Source organism: Monodelphis domestica, chromosome 1 (genome assembly GCF_027887165.1).
Source record: "Monodelphis domestica isolate mMonDom1 chromosome 1, mMonDom1.pri, whole genome shotgun sequence".
In the NCBI taxonomy this organism is placed as follows: domain Eukaryota; kingdom Metazoa; phylum Chordata; class Mammalia; order Didelphimorphia; family Didelphidae; genus Monodelphis; species Monodelphis domestica.
In genome coordinates, this window is record NC_077227.1 from 96,496,871 (window position 1) to 96,512,610 (window position 15,740).

Genomic DNA, 15,740 nt, shown 5'->3' on the forward strand with positions numbered 1-15,740 from the left:
AGGGAATGACTACATAAATTATGGTACATTTCTAGGAGTCAGATAGCCTAGCAAAGCTAAGCTGACTGGCTCCCTTTTCCAATATTTGTCCTTTATCTGCCTTCCTACTATGATCTGGATTCATAAACCTGGAGTTTCTAGTTTCCTTGATAGGGAAATTAGCCTCCCAGTGGTCCAGTTCTACCCCCTCTATAGATTCTCGGGGATCTAATCAAAGGAGTCCAAATATGAATCATGCTAAGCAATAAAGAACTAGGGAATAACTATAATGTATTGATTGAGCCTTAATTAGATATTCACAGACAGCTTTTTTGCAAGAGCTGCTTATTAGGTATTTTATATTTCTCTTTCACTGACTATAGCCTTATCTATGTTGAGTAGGTGCTTTCTTTCCTTAGTTTCTCTCTTGGTGGGTAACTATCAGCTGATTTGCCATTATCCCTGTTGTCACTATTGTGACTGCTTCAGTAGTGGATGCTTGAATCCTAGGCTGCCCAGGAAGGGGAAGATAGCAGCTATGTTTTGTGATATCACAAAGCTCTTTACCAAAGGAACGAAAACATGGACAGATGGCAGCTCCATCCCAGAAAAAAAAAAGTTGCCTAAGAAGTCATGATCTCATGGCTTGCAGTCCAGTGGAGAAAAGGACAATCCTTCAGAACTTGGTGAGTTGTGCCTACACCTCAAAGCTAGCAGGACAAAGAGGGATGGGGAGTAGGCATTGCCTTTCTAGTATACATCCATGGAGTTCTTACTGGGCAGACAATTAAAAGGATTCCTATGGCCTGTGAGAAGCAATCAAAGATACCTACTGCTGCTCTGATGTGAGAGTAGGGGATAGGTACAATTCTCCATTATGTATTCTCAAGAAGCTCTTATACATGCATGTAATGGACTAGTACTTGGACCCCAAAAATCAGAGGTATAAGTATTTAGACATAAAAACCAGAGATATGAAGAATTCAGAAAAGCGTGGGAAGACTTAACAACTGATACAGAGTGAAATACTGAGAACCAGGAAAATAATAAACATGTTGACTTCAACAACATTAATGGAAAGAATAATAAAACAAAGTGAAATGCTTATACTTATAATGATCAAGTGTGACACTGGAGAAGAATTGAGAAAATGCACCTCCCTCTCTGTCAAGCACAAATGGTACATAGGTTAGTGTTACTGAACTGCATTTTTATCTTCCTTTTAACATCTTTGTTCCAACAAATAGCTCACTGTTAGGAAGAGGAAAGGATGTATATAGAAATAAATATAATATTAAAGAAAATTATATCTAAAACAAGATCAATTGAAAATATATTCATGGCAATAAAGAGAGCATGATCATTGACTGTACAAGGTGCTGGGGGAAAGAAAAAAAATCAAATAAAGCACGGTCCTTACTTTCATAAAGCTCACAGTCTAGAAGGGACCCCACATGGATTATCACTATTCAGGGAATTAGAATGCAATAAAACATGCTTCCCCTTGAAGCGATAATGAACATAATTTCATCTCTCTTTGGTGATTCAGAAAATACGTCAGCATCGTGCTATGCCTCAGGGTTCTCGTGATGAGCATCAATGATGACTATACCCCCAGCTGTTAGTGCAGATGGTCCAGGAAATAGGGGTGAATCAGTAACAGTCCAGAGTTGTTAGTTCAAACAAATCTCCTGTATCAGAATGCTTATTTGTTATATATCTGTTTTTTCATAGAAATACAAGGCAGAGTGAAAAACCTCAGGTTATTTGGACTTTCCAGTTTGGGTCCTGGGAAAAGAAAAGGAGTTCATTGCTGTGGTAATTTGCATTCATTATTTTACTTCCAGGATTTTGACATGTAAAACCTGACCCTTAGTTTGCCCAGTTCAAAACTTGAAAAAAGTCATAACTGGTAAAGTGCCATTTATCCTTTGCAGGCACACACTGAGTAATGAATATCCCACCTATAAATACAAACAACACTGGGGGAAAGGAAGGATTGTGTTCCTTCTTACATCAAATAAGGCAGTCAGTGGCCTTCTCAACTTTAATGGGCATGTGGTGGTGAAGAAGGAAGGTGTATTTCTACTATGACTCCATTCCATATTACCACAAACTGTGGGATCCACTTTCCCAAAGAAATAATTTGCAAATGGTGCTTAGGTTTCTAGACTAGCCCACAAACATTTGTTCGTGTATTCATTCATTCAATCACATTTATGAAGCTCCAACTACTCTTAAAAATGTAGACCATTCTACTAGGTGTTTGGGAGATAGAAGGTTTAGCTAAAAAATTATATTTAGACTCCTAGAATTCATACTCTAACATACCATTAATGTAGATAGATTATAGTACTTAAAGTAAACTTTGGGAGCACACCCTATTTGAAAGTTGGAGTTGCCTAAATGGAATACTTAAAAGACCCCACAAAGTTCTACTCTTAAGTTTCATTACGTTGTAGAAGTGACCCTTGGTTTCTTGAAATCTATGCCAGTAATGGGATCTGGCAGGTTTGGAAAAATATAGTCCCTTTCTGAGAACTAGTTTACTTAACTAATTTCAAAGAGGCTCATCCTCAATAGACTGAAATCTGGATTAACAAATTCTGTGGTCATGGCAATTTATGAAACAAAGAAAAGTAGAAGGTAGTCCTCCTTCCTATATGGTTCCCTTTTGTTCCTGCAATGATAGGGATTAAGGGAAGGAAGGAAGCATTTATTAAGTATCTATTGTGTGCCAGACACCATGCTAAACACTTTACAAATGTTATTTCATTTGATCCTATATTCTAGAAGATAGGGGTAAAATACAGGAAATGGGGAGTTGGAATGGACAGAGGATACTAAAAAAATCACATCCTTTTTAGGCCATCTATAAGCATAAATTCATCTGTTGATGCTTTTTATCCAATGACCAAGGTGACATATGGCTTGAGACACAAAATCACATCAGTCTTCCTAGTTGTGTGACCCTGGGTGTGTCACTTAATCCCAAATGCCTAGCCCTTACCACTCTTCTGTCTTAAAATTGATATCAATTCTAAGACAGAAGGTAAGGATTATTTTTGAAGATTTTCTCAGTTTTGATATTCTTGTTATAAATGAAACTATAAAGAAGTAAGTTGCAACTAAAGTAAGTCAGTTTTGTTGTATACCCAAAGTGTACAACAGTATTTCATGGAATATTTGGTCAACTAATATTTCCCAATAGGAGCAACAGAAATGCAGAAAGATCATGAAAATCACTATAACACATGTGCTACCATTAGATAAAGAGTTGGAGAAATTCCTCAATGAGCTCCAGATTATACTCTCTGATACATGGTGACTTTGAATACAAAGGTGAAAATATGAGGATGAGGAATATATTGGAAATAAGGAATCAGGAAGAAGGACCAAGAAAGGCTAGAGATTTGTAAAATAAAAATAAGGCACATCTCTGTGGAAAGAGAAATCCTTCAGGTGCTCTTCATTGTGGATGACTGTGCTGTTTTCATCAAGTTCAAGAACATTACACTTTACAGAACCTTTTGAAAGAGATCCATAACCCTTCAAAAGATTTTGGCTTGATCAACCTCATGGGAAGACCAAGTGTACATGGAAATGGCCAATGAAGAATATGTGTTTCCCAGATGATAGCATGCAGCTGAATGGGCAACCTTGGTGGCCGTATTATGAGCTTGAGAGTTTGAGGTAAAGAGTTCAGGCTCTGACTAGCATCTAGAGATACTTCCTACAACTGAGTCACTCTTTGAAGGAGAGAGTGATAACAGATAGTTCATCTTGAAGCATGAAAGTCTAAATCATGACTTGGTGGGCCAGAAGACCGAGAATCTGTATGGCTACTCAAATAGTGAAGACTAAGGGGAAATTCAAATCTGTTCGGCAACCCTACAATTTTCCCATGAGTCCTCACCTCATGGGAATATAAATAAAGGTGATGCATAATATGTTTTTGGTATCTGCGTATGGACCCCTGTGAGTACTGTGCAGCCTCGAATCTTAGTCTTTCCTTTTTCTCAGGAGAGTATGAAAGGAGAAATGGGTTGCTGTTTCTTGTGGTATTTGCTAAATAGTCTATAAGTTCTTTGTATTTTAAGCATTTCTTTTGAAGTAATGGAAAAAATGTATTTTGATGTTCAATCATGCCAACTCATTGTGACCCTGTTGACCACAGCACACCAATGCTTTCCATGCTAGTAGTTGGTCATTTCCTTCTCCAGTAGATAAAAGCAAACAGAGGTTAATTGGCATCCATGATCACATAGCTACTAAGTGTCTGAGGCCATATTTGAACTCAGATCTTCCTGACTCCTGACCTAGAGCTCTATCCACCCAACCACTTAGCTTCATCACTGGAAATAAATAGCTCTTCCCTATTTGTGTAATTAAAGGGTAAGTTGACCAGTATCCTAACAAGATTTTATTTTTTTAAGTTGATATAATAAGAAGACTATATTAGGAGTCAACCGACCTACATTCTTATCCCAGATATGCCAAAACCTAGTTACATATAATTTCATTTCTCTGGGCTTTATTTTATCTATTAAATGAGAATGCCAAATGATCTCTAAGGTCCTTCCCAGCTCTAACATTCTTTGTTGGTGTCATAAAATCATAGAACCTCAGAGATGAAAGAGACCCTGGGGGGTGGCATATAATCTAATGCAGATACGTCAACAAGCATCCTCTCTGTAACATACCCAACAAATGGTCTCCAGTCTTTATTTGAAGACACAAGTGGAAGACAACACATTACGTAAGCAAACCATTTCACTCTGAGCTAGCTCTAATTGTTATGGAGATTTCCCTATCTTATTTAGAAATGTGGACTTCAAGTCATGTTACATCCATTGTAGAGAACTTACAGAATTTGAGGAAATGTTCAGGCTGAACATTTTGTCCAGGAAAGAGAAAAGAAACACTATGAATCATATTTCAGACATGGATTATTATCCCATCATCCCTGTCATTAAATTTCAACAGAGCTGTGTCATGAACAAATATCTCAAATAAGATAATATATGTTAAGTGCTCAGCAAAACATAAAGTGCCACAAACATATTAGCTATTGCTGATACTTATAATACAATATGTTGAAAATATTTGTGTCCAAATGTCTGGCTATAATGTATTTCCATCTTCTATCATTATTATAGTAACAAAAAGCTGACTTGCAACTAATACCTTATATGTGTTATCTCATTTGCTGTCCACAATAACCCTGTATTAGAGATATAAGTATTTCACTCTTCATCTCACAGATAAGAAAACTGAAGCCTCAGAGGTTAAGTGACTTCTCCAAGATCACACAGTTAGCCCAGACAGAAAAAAAAACTTACATTCAGATAAACTAGCTCTAAATCTAGTACTCATTTCACTGTACCTTAATTGCCACCTAAATTAGACCTTCTCATCTATTGTCTTTCCTGCTATCTACCCTATTTGAAATTAGAAGCAGGGATTAGAGCTAAATTTCAGTGAGTGGATGCTTCAATTTGCCCATAAACAGCAGATTATGATATGGAGTATAGAACTGACTGAGGAGATTTATAGTTATGCCACCATCACTTACCACCACTTACCTATGTGACCTTGGGCAAATCAATTTATCTCTTTTGACTCTAGCTCTCTTATTTGTGAAATGAAGATTTGTATCAAGTATATAATATCTAGAATCACTGAGATCGAGCTAGAAAAAAAGCATAAAGGTTCTTAAATCTGGCCTCTTTATTTTTCAGATTTTGAAACTGAGGCTCAAAAACACATGGGTAGTAGGAGACAGAGCTGAGATTTTAATTCAGATTGACTCCAGATCAAACATCCTTTTCTCTTTCCCTCGTTGCCTATGGTCTCTTCCACCTCTCTAACCAGCCATGTTCCATAACAAGTGTACCACATGGTATTATTGTTAATAATAGACAAGCCTTCCCTCTGCTTCTCCTCCAACCCCCCACCCCTGCCCCTGCCACCACACAGACAGACCAAAAAAAGTTGTTCATTATAGGCATTATTTTGCTAACAATCTGATTAAAGAGAGAACTAGAAATTATCCCTCATCCGCCTAATCACCATCTGGTGGTTAGAAGTGAATGGTTTGTAACATATTTTCTTTTGTCACTAATGAATGTTTCAAGTGGAACTAACTACTCTGGGATAAAAACTTCCCAGGCTCATAATGAGTATATTATTACATTCTGGTCTGACAGCCAGAGAGAAAGCAGGATGTAATGGCAAGAGCACTGGGATGGGGGTCAAAAGACCAAGTTCTAGTCTTGGCCCATACTCTAGGTAGCAGGGTGACCTTGAACCAGACACTTCCCTTTGTGGGACTCCATTTCCCCAATTCCAAAACTGAGGAGGTTAAATGACATGTTCTCTAAGGTCCCTTTCAACTCTTGTGTTCTAGGTTTCAAATTCAGAAGCTGATTTATATTCCAGGATCATTAATAAATGTTGACTTTTGTGTTGAATGTGCCTTCTTTTAATATAGGAAAACTGAGCTAAGTCTGTAATTTGCAAAAGGGAGCTAAAAGGCCCTCTTCCACTGAGGATACAGTTTCTCTCACACCCAAGTGGCCAATCAGAATTTCTGCTAAAATTACATTACATGTGTCCTCTATAATATCCCAATTATGAGTCATTTTCCTCCATTGAATATTTTTATGCAGAACTCATGATTAAGTTCCCATGCCAAATTAAAAGAGGAAAAACTGTGTACAATGATCCTGGAGGAAAAGAGGCTGCTGGCTTGGGTGCTGTGGGTTAATAATTCAAAAATCTCAACCCTGGAGAACCAGAGTTCAAATTCCACAGGTCACAAATGAAAAATACCTCTTGGGGATAGGGGGGATTCCCCCTCCCATCTCTCTTTCATCAGGATGTGCCAAACCCAGGATAGAGATAATGATAATAATATGAATCATAAGAATGTAATGATAATGTGGCATTTGGTTTAGGGATTCCCCCCAGGACTCTCCAAGCACAATGACAAATTGTCATCTTTATAAAATTACACCTTATGGAGCAATGCTGTTGGCACCCTGAAGTGAAGCCAGGCCCCAGCCTGGGAAGGGAAACCTTTATTATGATTGATAGGTACTCATTTAACAGCATGAAGAAGCTGGTAAACCCTACTCCTCTGATTCCCTCTTTCTAAGCCTCACTCTTTTCTCTACCCCTCTCCCACAACATTCTTCCTCAGGCTCATCATCAGATATTGCCTGATTACCCCCACAGAAATTTCCTTATGATTCTAACCTTACTCACATAGAGTTAATGCATTCAAGTGTCACTGCTTTGGAAAATGATTAGACAAACAGCCTAGGACAAGGGCTTATATTTTGGCAGACTGTAGGTGGCCTCTAAATACTGCATTTCGAAAATGATTATGTGGGGGGGTTGGGAGGAGGTTGAGAGAAGGGAATTTTAAAAAATGGATAGTACCCATCCCAAAAGGAGTTTTGAAGGGGGCAGCTGGGTAGCTCAGTGGATTGAGAGCCAGGCCTAAAGATGGGAGGTCCTAGGTTCAAATCTGGCCTCAGACACTTCCCAGCTGTGTGACCCTGGGCAAGTCACTTGACCCTCATTGCCTAGCCCTTACCACTCTTTTGCCTTGACTCCAAGACGGAAGGTAAGGGTTTTAAAAAAAGAGTTTTGAAATGGTCAAAAGGAATGAATGTTGAAACTAAGCCAAGCATGCCTTCCTGAGTTATGATTCCTATTCTAACATAGTGTCTTGAAGCATCTGGCTCTGCTCATTGTCTAATGACTAAACCCTTTGGGCTCTTTGGGCAATGTAGAGCAGTGATTGATCTGAAGATGTTGGTAGGACAGAGAGTGATAAGTACCTCTTTATGCACCCCAGGCATCTCAGGAGGATTTGATCATTGGGTACCCTATTTAACCCTAAGTAACAATGACTAGGTTTGGAGTTGTTGATGTGTTGTTTTACTCCTTAACACTCATGATATCATAGAATCCCAGAGATCATAAGAATCTCTGTAGTGGAATCCATAGGTGAAGTGTGAATTTCCTCTATAACATTCCTAAAACCTGTCATCCAGCTTCTTCTTGAAGATCTCCAGTAATGGAAGAATTCTGTAAGGGCCAGTGAAGTTTAGGAGGGTGACCAAAGGAGTTCCTAATCAGTTTGATGCGTTCTCTAAAGAACCTAATGAGATTACAGGTCTCAGATTTTTCTTGGGGGGCTTCTGAAAGCCATTTCCCCATGTAGAATGTGGACATGGTCACTGTTACCATGCCAACTGAACTCAGTTGATTAAGCCCTGATTGGTTCCCAATGACCAAAGCTACTTCCATGCTGAATGACGTGAGAATTCAAGAAGATGCACTGTTGGCTAAATTAACTCCTTCCTATGGTCTATAAAAATGAACTGACAATCAATATAGTCTCTCTTGGACTTCTTTTTTGCCTTTTTCTTCTTAGAAGTCAGACCAATCTACCACAGAATAGACCTGCATCTGAAGGGAGGGAAGCCTAGACTATCCCCTTAGGAGCTGAAAATGACCACCTTGAGAAAGAGCCACATGGGAAATACACATGGCCTAAGAGAGATTCGGAGAGTAGATTTTCCAAACTCAAGCAATTCCAGAAGCTGGGGTGTTAATTGATTTTCTGTCGAAGCATGTGGCAGAGATAGACATATGCATATCTACTCAGCCCAAGAGGAGAACTCAGGGACAATGTTTCCTGAGCCTCAATTTGTTGTGGAGACTTCAGTTCCCTAGTCAGTGTGATCCTCAGATTTGACCAAAGAAGAAAAATTTCCTAAGTAGTACCAGTCTTAGAGAGCAGCCTCCTAACTAATGCCAAATGTAAAAATAGACCAAGTTTGAGAATTAGGGGCCAGATCATCTAAAGAAAGGAAATTTCCACATATGAGCTCTTTAGAAAAAGAAAATTGACTGGACTCTCTCTCTCTCTCTCTCTCTCTCTCTCTCTCTCTCTCTCTCTCTCTCTCTCTCTCTCTCTCTCTGTTTCTTGATATATATATATATCAGACTTTAAAATAAATTTCATCTTCTTACCAGATTTGATCTAAGGGGCACTCTGGTTTGGTGGATAAAAAGCTGGCCTTGGTGCCAGAATGATATGGATTCATGATCCCATTTATGGCACATACACTGTAGGGCTGAACAATATGACCCCAGGAAAGCATCTCTCAATGTTCTAGACAGACCTTTACATACATTGCAGAGAAGGTGTCAGCTTGCACTGGTAGAAGGAATTTCTTCTTTGATAATTCTCTGTGCCAATGAAACCATAGGTCTAGTCCTTATCCATATGGATTTGCTTCTGGTTCTAATTAGTAAAGATCTTTATACTTCCTGATTTCTGTATTAACTATCCCTCCAAACTGCATAGATTCAGTGAATATACTAAGCATACCACCTAACCCTTGTTTCATTGATAAGTCATTGAAAAGAATGTTGGCAAAGCTGGACAAGAAAAGAGCTTGTGGTACTTAACTAGAATCTTCTACTTCCATTTTGATATAGATCCATTAATCCCTACCCTTTGCCATTTCAGCCAGTTTCAAATCCAACTAACTGTGCTACATCAATTTTTCTCCGTTCTGTCCACAAGGAAATTGGGAGAAACTTTATCAAATATATTTTTTATGCCCAGGCATATGATGTCAACATTGTTCTAATAACTCTGCCAAAAAGAAAAGGGAAGAAATGTTTTTCTTATATTGGGCAGAAATCTACCTCCCTATAGTTTCCACCTCTTCATTCTACTTACCCTTTTGAAATCAGATGGATGACAGTTTTCATCATACAAATATTTCTATATTGCTATAATATTCCCCCTAAGTCTTCCCTTTTTTCAGATTAAGCATCCTCAATTCCTTCCACCTTTTCTTTAATGCACCTCTTTTTTTCTTTTAAATTCACCTTATTTTTGGACCTTGGATTCATTATGTGGATAACAAAGAGTTTCAGGTTCATTCTCGAGGGACAGGGCAGAAAACTGTCTCCAATATTCTCTTTTCCCTTGCAGAGGGTTGGACATGGGTGCTGAAACAGTGCCAGATTATTCAGAACAAAGCCTTGACTCACAAACTTGGTAGTTTTCATTCAAGAATGCAAATGCTGTTGTAAGCTCCCCCTTTCCCCCAAATCTAGGTGTGAACAGAATTTCCTGTTAAGTTGCCCCACACCTGAAGGACCAGTAGAAAAGTCTATGGAATATCATATCTGCAAAAATACAAGTGTCTGCTCTGCCCTTCTTTCTAATTATTATCCAGTTTCTCCACCTCCCCCTAGGGAATGGGAACTTGTTTGTTAGAGCCGACATATCTATTATTACTCGTTAGGTAGTTAAGAGAATAATTTGCAATGTTCATTAACAAGTATCACCTTATGGATTACTAAACAGCAGCTATGCTTTGGCTAATGAGCCCCAATAGTGTAATACTTTACATATTTTATCGCAAGACAATTAAGTGATGTCTTGTTTTTACAGTGGACCTTAAAATAAATTGTTTGGTACCTAAAGTGAGTCCTGAGCTGGAGGTTCATGGTTAGCACCTGGAAAGCACAACCCCCATACTCTGCCCCAATTTCCACTGGTTCTAGATGTAGAGAAATGACACATTTCTAGGACAGTCTTTCTCAGTTGCTGAGTTTTATCATCCACAAGTATGTCTGCGATTCACACATGGGAGAGACCATAGCAAATGAGAAGGAAAAAGAGAATACAGGACCTCAAGAACCGTACTTTTAGGAAGGGCCACATGGGAACAAATGTGCCCCTTAGATAAAGGTTTTCAAAACAACAATAATGGTTAGTCTTATAATTACTGCCCTCCTCTGACACTAGCCACCACTCTGAGTTAGATCCCCATCACCTCCCTCCTGGAATATCACAGGATCCTGATGGATGCTCTCCTTGCTTTTTCCCTCCAATCCATTCTCTACTCCACTGTGAAACTGATTTTTATACAGCATAGATCTGACTATGTGAACCCTTCAATCAAGAAATTCCCATGGTTTTACATCACCTCCAGGATCAAATATACAATAATTTGACAATCAAAGCCCTTGATAACCTGACCCTTTCCTACTTTCCAGACTTCTTATAGTAGTAGTCTCTCGGTAACCGAGGATGATGATTGTCTTTGTGCGTTTTCATCTATGATAGATGAGTGTGCACAAAGACACTTGTGCGTGAAGGAGATTTAAGTGGAAAAGTCGATGTACAGAGACAGTCCCACTCTCTTGGTGTTGGAAGCCTGGGTCCAGTGGCACGAAAAGTCGTTACACCTGGAGACTTCCTCAGCTGCATTGGATGGCCGTGTTGTCTTTTGTGCTCCAACATGCCCTTAACACTCCACCATGCTTTGCTGCGTCGCCCTTTCAGCCGTTGAACCTTCTTATTGGTTTCTTCTGTCTGTTTGGCCGAAGCAGTCTTCACATGCTCACCCCCATATACTCTAATCTAGTGACTCTGGCATCCTTGCTATTCCTCCCACAAAATAGTCTCTCCCAATTCCAAACATTTTCATCGTCTGGTTCTTATGCCTGCAATTCTCTCCCTCCCCATCTCTTCCTCCTGGCTTCTCTAGCTTCCTTCAAACTCCAATTAAAATCTCACCTTCCATAAGAAGTCTTTCTCAATCCCTCTCAACTCAAGAGCCTTCCCTTCATTAAATATTTCCCAATTGGTCCTATATATTTCTTTTTTGTGTATGTTGTTTGCATATCCACATTATGTGTATTTTGGAAGAATAAGTCCAGAGAAGTGCCTACACTGGTAAGAACATTCAGATCTTCTGATTCCAAATCTAATATTCTTTCCCCTATAATTTACTGTATCTCAGGTAGCTATTCTGAAAATGTGACCGTGTCTGGAAACTTCCTCTGTCCCTTTAAAGCCTCCCCCTCAGAAAATTTGGACTGTGAATAGAATTGATTATGAGAACCTCTTGGTGCCTCACCTATCACTGGAAAAACACCTCAACTCCTCCAAGAACCCTAGATATCTAGAGCTCATGGCATAATTATTCCTGGGCACCTGATATCCTAGACAGTGCCCCAGCTTCCAGAACATTTACTTCCTTTCCCCCCAGTCAAATACAATTCCCTGTCCTTCATTCCCTTTGGGTCCTACTTAATGTAAATGAATCTGATCAACTGAACAGAGGTGTTAATGACTGATAATGGGTCAATGTGCTATCCCTCCCAGGTAGCACATTTGTATTTTTCCTTAAACCAGAGGGAGCAATATGAGAATGGTAGACACTTCTATACACTACAACTGTAAACATCACTTTACATTACAACTGTAGGATACTTCCATTGATCTTGAAAGGTCAGTAAAGAAGGAAATTTGGGAATCTAGAGCCTTTTTGGAAGTTATTCTTCCAATCAAACAGCCGCTGATTCCTACTTTTGAGAGCTACTGAAAGAACAAGGATAATGAATGAATACTCCAGGTATGTTTTTCTCCACCCACAAGCCATAGGGAAAACCATCCTTAAAAAAAACAAAAAACTTACCTTCTGTCTTAGAATCAATACAAGTATTGGTTCCAAGGCTGAAGAGCAGTTAAAGCCAAGCAATTAGAGTTAAGTGACTTGCCCAGGGTCACATAGCTAGGAAGTATATGAAGCCAGATGTGAACCCAGCTCCCTGCTCCAAAGTTGGTACTCAATCCACTGAACCAATTAGATGTTCCCCCCAATTCTCTTTTATAGAGGGGGTGCTGTGCTTATTACAGATTGTTCCTGTCTCATAAATCTTCTTGATCATGTGCTGTGTGCTTGTGGCGCCTCCTGCCTCAGGTACTCAACTCTCCAAAACATAGTTTATTTAAGCCTCAACTCAGAAATCTCCTTTGCCTTGAGGCATATTGACTTCCCCACCACTTAATCATCCAAGCTCTGCCAGCACTACCAGCAGCACTGGCTAATAATAACTAGTTTCCTGAGCTAGGACTTGTCCAGAGAATAAATCTTGTACCCATATATTCATTAATGGTTCCACAGGTGTCTGTATCTGACCCCTGAACCTTTGAAGGTGTTCTGTCTATAGCATCTACCTCATCTCTTCCAGAGAGGCTCTAAGAAATGCACTAGGAAAATGTCCTGTACCAGTCCAGGCATGGTTGGATTATATAAGAAAGCATTATAGATGAAACTATTCTCTTTAATTTTGTTTATAATATTCAGAGAGGAAAGGGAATTGACACCTTTAAGAAATGCATTTGGTAAGAAATAGCTTGGAAACCACTGCCAGAAATAGGTAGGGATTATTAAAATGAATATTTTTGTTTAATAACTATTTTCTATCATTATCATCACCATCAACACCACCATCATCATCATAATTAAGAAGAACCAGACACATCAAATGATGCAAAATTTTACTTGGTCCTACAAGGTATTCTTAATATATAAGATTATTTAGATCTAAAGATTCTTTAGATTACAGTTATATCATTATTTTCATTTACTTGGTAGCTAGTTTGAGCAGTGGGTAGAAATCCTGACTGATAGACCTATAGTTAGGAAGACCTAAGTTTGCCACATAGAATATTAATTGGCCTAATTTCAATAATGTTGTGTCTCAGGAAATAGAGATGCTGGAGGAGAGGGACAGAGAGGGAGGAAAGACTGGTTGGTGGAGCAGTCAGAACACATGAAACATTGATCAATTCAATTTGTAGTCTTGTATACACATGATCAATAAGAGTCAGTGACAAACCTCCAGCAAGGCACAGCCATATCGGGTTATCTCAGGCCCATGTTTTCAATGTGGGGTACCAGGATATTGAGTCCCACTGGTGCAGAAAATACTACCCCTACCTCAGTCTGGTCAATGTCCTTCCACCAGTCTGGAAAGGATTTACAGATATATCCCATGATGCTTGAAGAATAATAGGAGGCCAAAGTGATACTAATGCCTCAAGTAAGGTTCAAAGATGAGAAAGGGAGTTTGACACTTTACCTTCCATGATAGGAAAGAGGTACTTGCAGCATTCATAAGAAAGACACGACTAAAGCAAAGCTGAAAATTGCTTTTTATTATGACTTAGATCCTAGAAAGAAGGGTAGTCAATAAGCAGTTACTATGTTCCAGACACTGTGCTGGGAATACAAATACAAGCCAAGGGATAGTCCCTGCCTTCAAGAAGCTTATATTCTAATAGGAAAGCAAAAGGCAGAGAAAAATAATATCCCTTCCAGGTAGCACATCTGTATGCTTCCTTAAACCAGAGGGCACAATATGAGAATGGTAGACAGTCAATCAGAAAGAGGTCCCAGGAACAAGGACATTTTCGTTATATGAATTTCAGAGTTAAAGTGAGCTTCCAAGATGAAGATGTTTGCATGGTAGAGAAGTCTGGGCTGCAGCCTAATGAGAAAAGGTAAGTACAAATATCTCTTCCACATTTCAAGGGTTAGGGGCATGGGCCCCCATAAGTATTTGGTCAATATGTTGATATTATATTTTATTACACATATATTTTTTTTAAACTCTTACCTTCCATCTTAGAATCAATACTGTGTATTGGTTCTAAGGCAGAAGAGTAGTAAGGGCTAGGCAATGGGGGTCTAGTGACTTGCCCAGGGTCACACAGCTGGGAAGTGTCTGAGGTCAGATTTGAACCTAGGACCTCCCCTCTCTAGGCCTGGCTCTCAATTCACTGAGCTACCCAGCTGCCCCCCACACATATATTTTACTTATTCTAACTTTCTAAATTTTTGTCCTGGCCTCTATGGCTTCCACAAAATTCTCCCAAAATTCTCATTTAATTTCTTATGCTGAACCACAATATTATCAAAACCACAATGGGGAAAGTTGTGATATAAAAGGGATACCCGTATTATTCCAATTTCACAAAAAGTACACTAAGGTCTAATAAAGTTAAATCATTTGCCCAAGGTCAAACAGCTTTTTGTTGACAGAATAGGGACTCAAATATAGGACTTCTGGCTCCTGGACCAGATCATTCCATTTTAAAAAAACTAATGATGAAAGAAAAATCAGATGAAAAAATTGGGAAGATTTTTTTTCCAAGGATCTTTTTATCTCATTTTGGAGAGGGAGCAAGAGGGGATTTTGTCATTGTTGTTATTGCTTCATTCCTAGATCTTTCCTTCTTTCTTTCTCTCCTTCTTTCTTTCTTTCCTCATATGTGGGAAAATCTCTACAAAGTTACTAGATCTAAACACCTATATATGTTTAATTTTAAAATTACTGGGTGGTAGACACTATGTCATTTTAGAGGAACCCAAAAGCTGAGCACCTTCACCTCCACATTCAAGAGAAGATTTTTGAGAGTCTCCTGAACAAAAAAGGAGAGCAAATCAGTCAATATTTAATGAAATGAATTTAAACTATTCTTTTGAAGGACAAGTACCGAAAGTGAAACTTAGATATTTTAGCTATATAATGAAATGACAGGAGTCAATGGAAAAGACCCTCATGATGGGGCAGATTGAAGGCAAAATGAAAAGGGATGAGATATATAGTGTCATAGAAACAACAAACATGAGTTCAAACAGACTTCGGGAGAAAGTAGAGGATAGAAGAACCTACCATGCAATGGTCAATAGGGACATGAAGAATTGGATGCAACCGAATAACTGAATAACAAACATCTCATCATAAAGAAATTAAACATTGCTTCCCTCTCTAGAAAATAAGGATCTTTGAGGTTCCTTCCCTCTCTAATATTCTTTTAGTTGTAAGAACTTGGAAAAGTCATTTCCTTTGGGTCTCAGTTT

The 15,740-nt window shown here is 38.8% G+C and overlaps 1 long non-coding RNA gene across 1 annotated transcript; it reads left to right on the forward strand.

Annotated features, from left to right (window-relative positions):
• Window positions 1-553: 553 nt before the first annotated feature.
• LOC103098167 (uncharacterized) lies at window positions 554-4,116 on the forward strand. Its single transcript, XR_460326.3, has 3 exons — window positions 554-665; window positions 1,714-1,797; window positions 3,191-4,116. It is a non-coding gene; the product is annotated as an uncharacterized LOC103098167 (long non-coding RNA).
• Window positions 4,117-15,740: the final 11,624 nt, after the last annotated feature.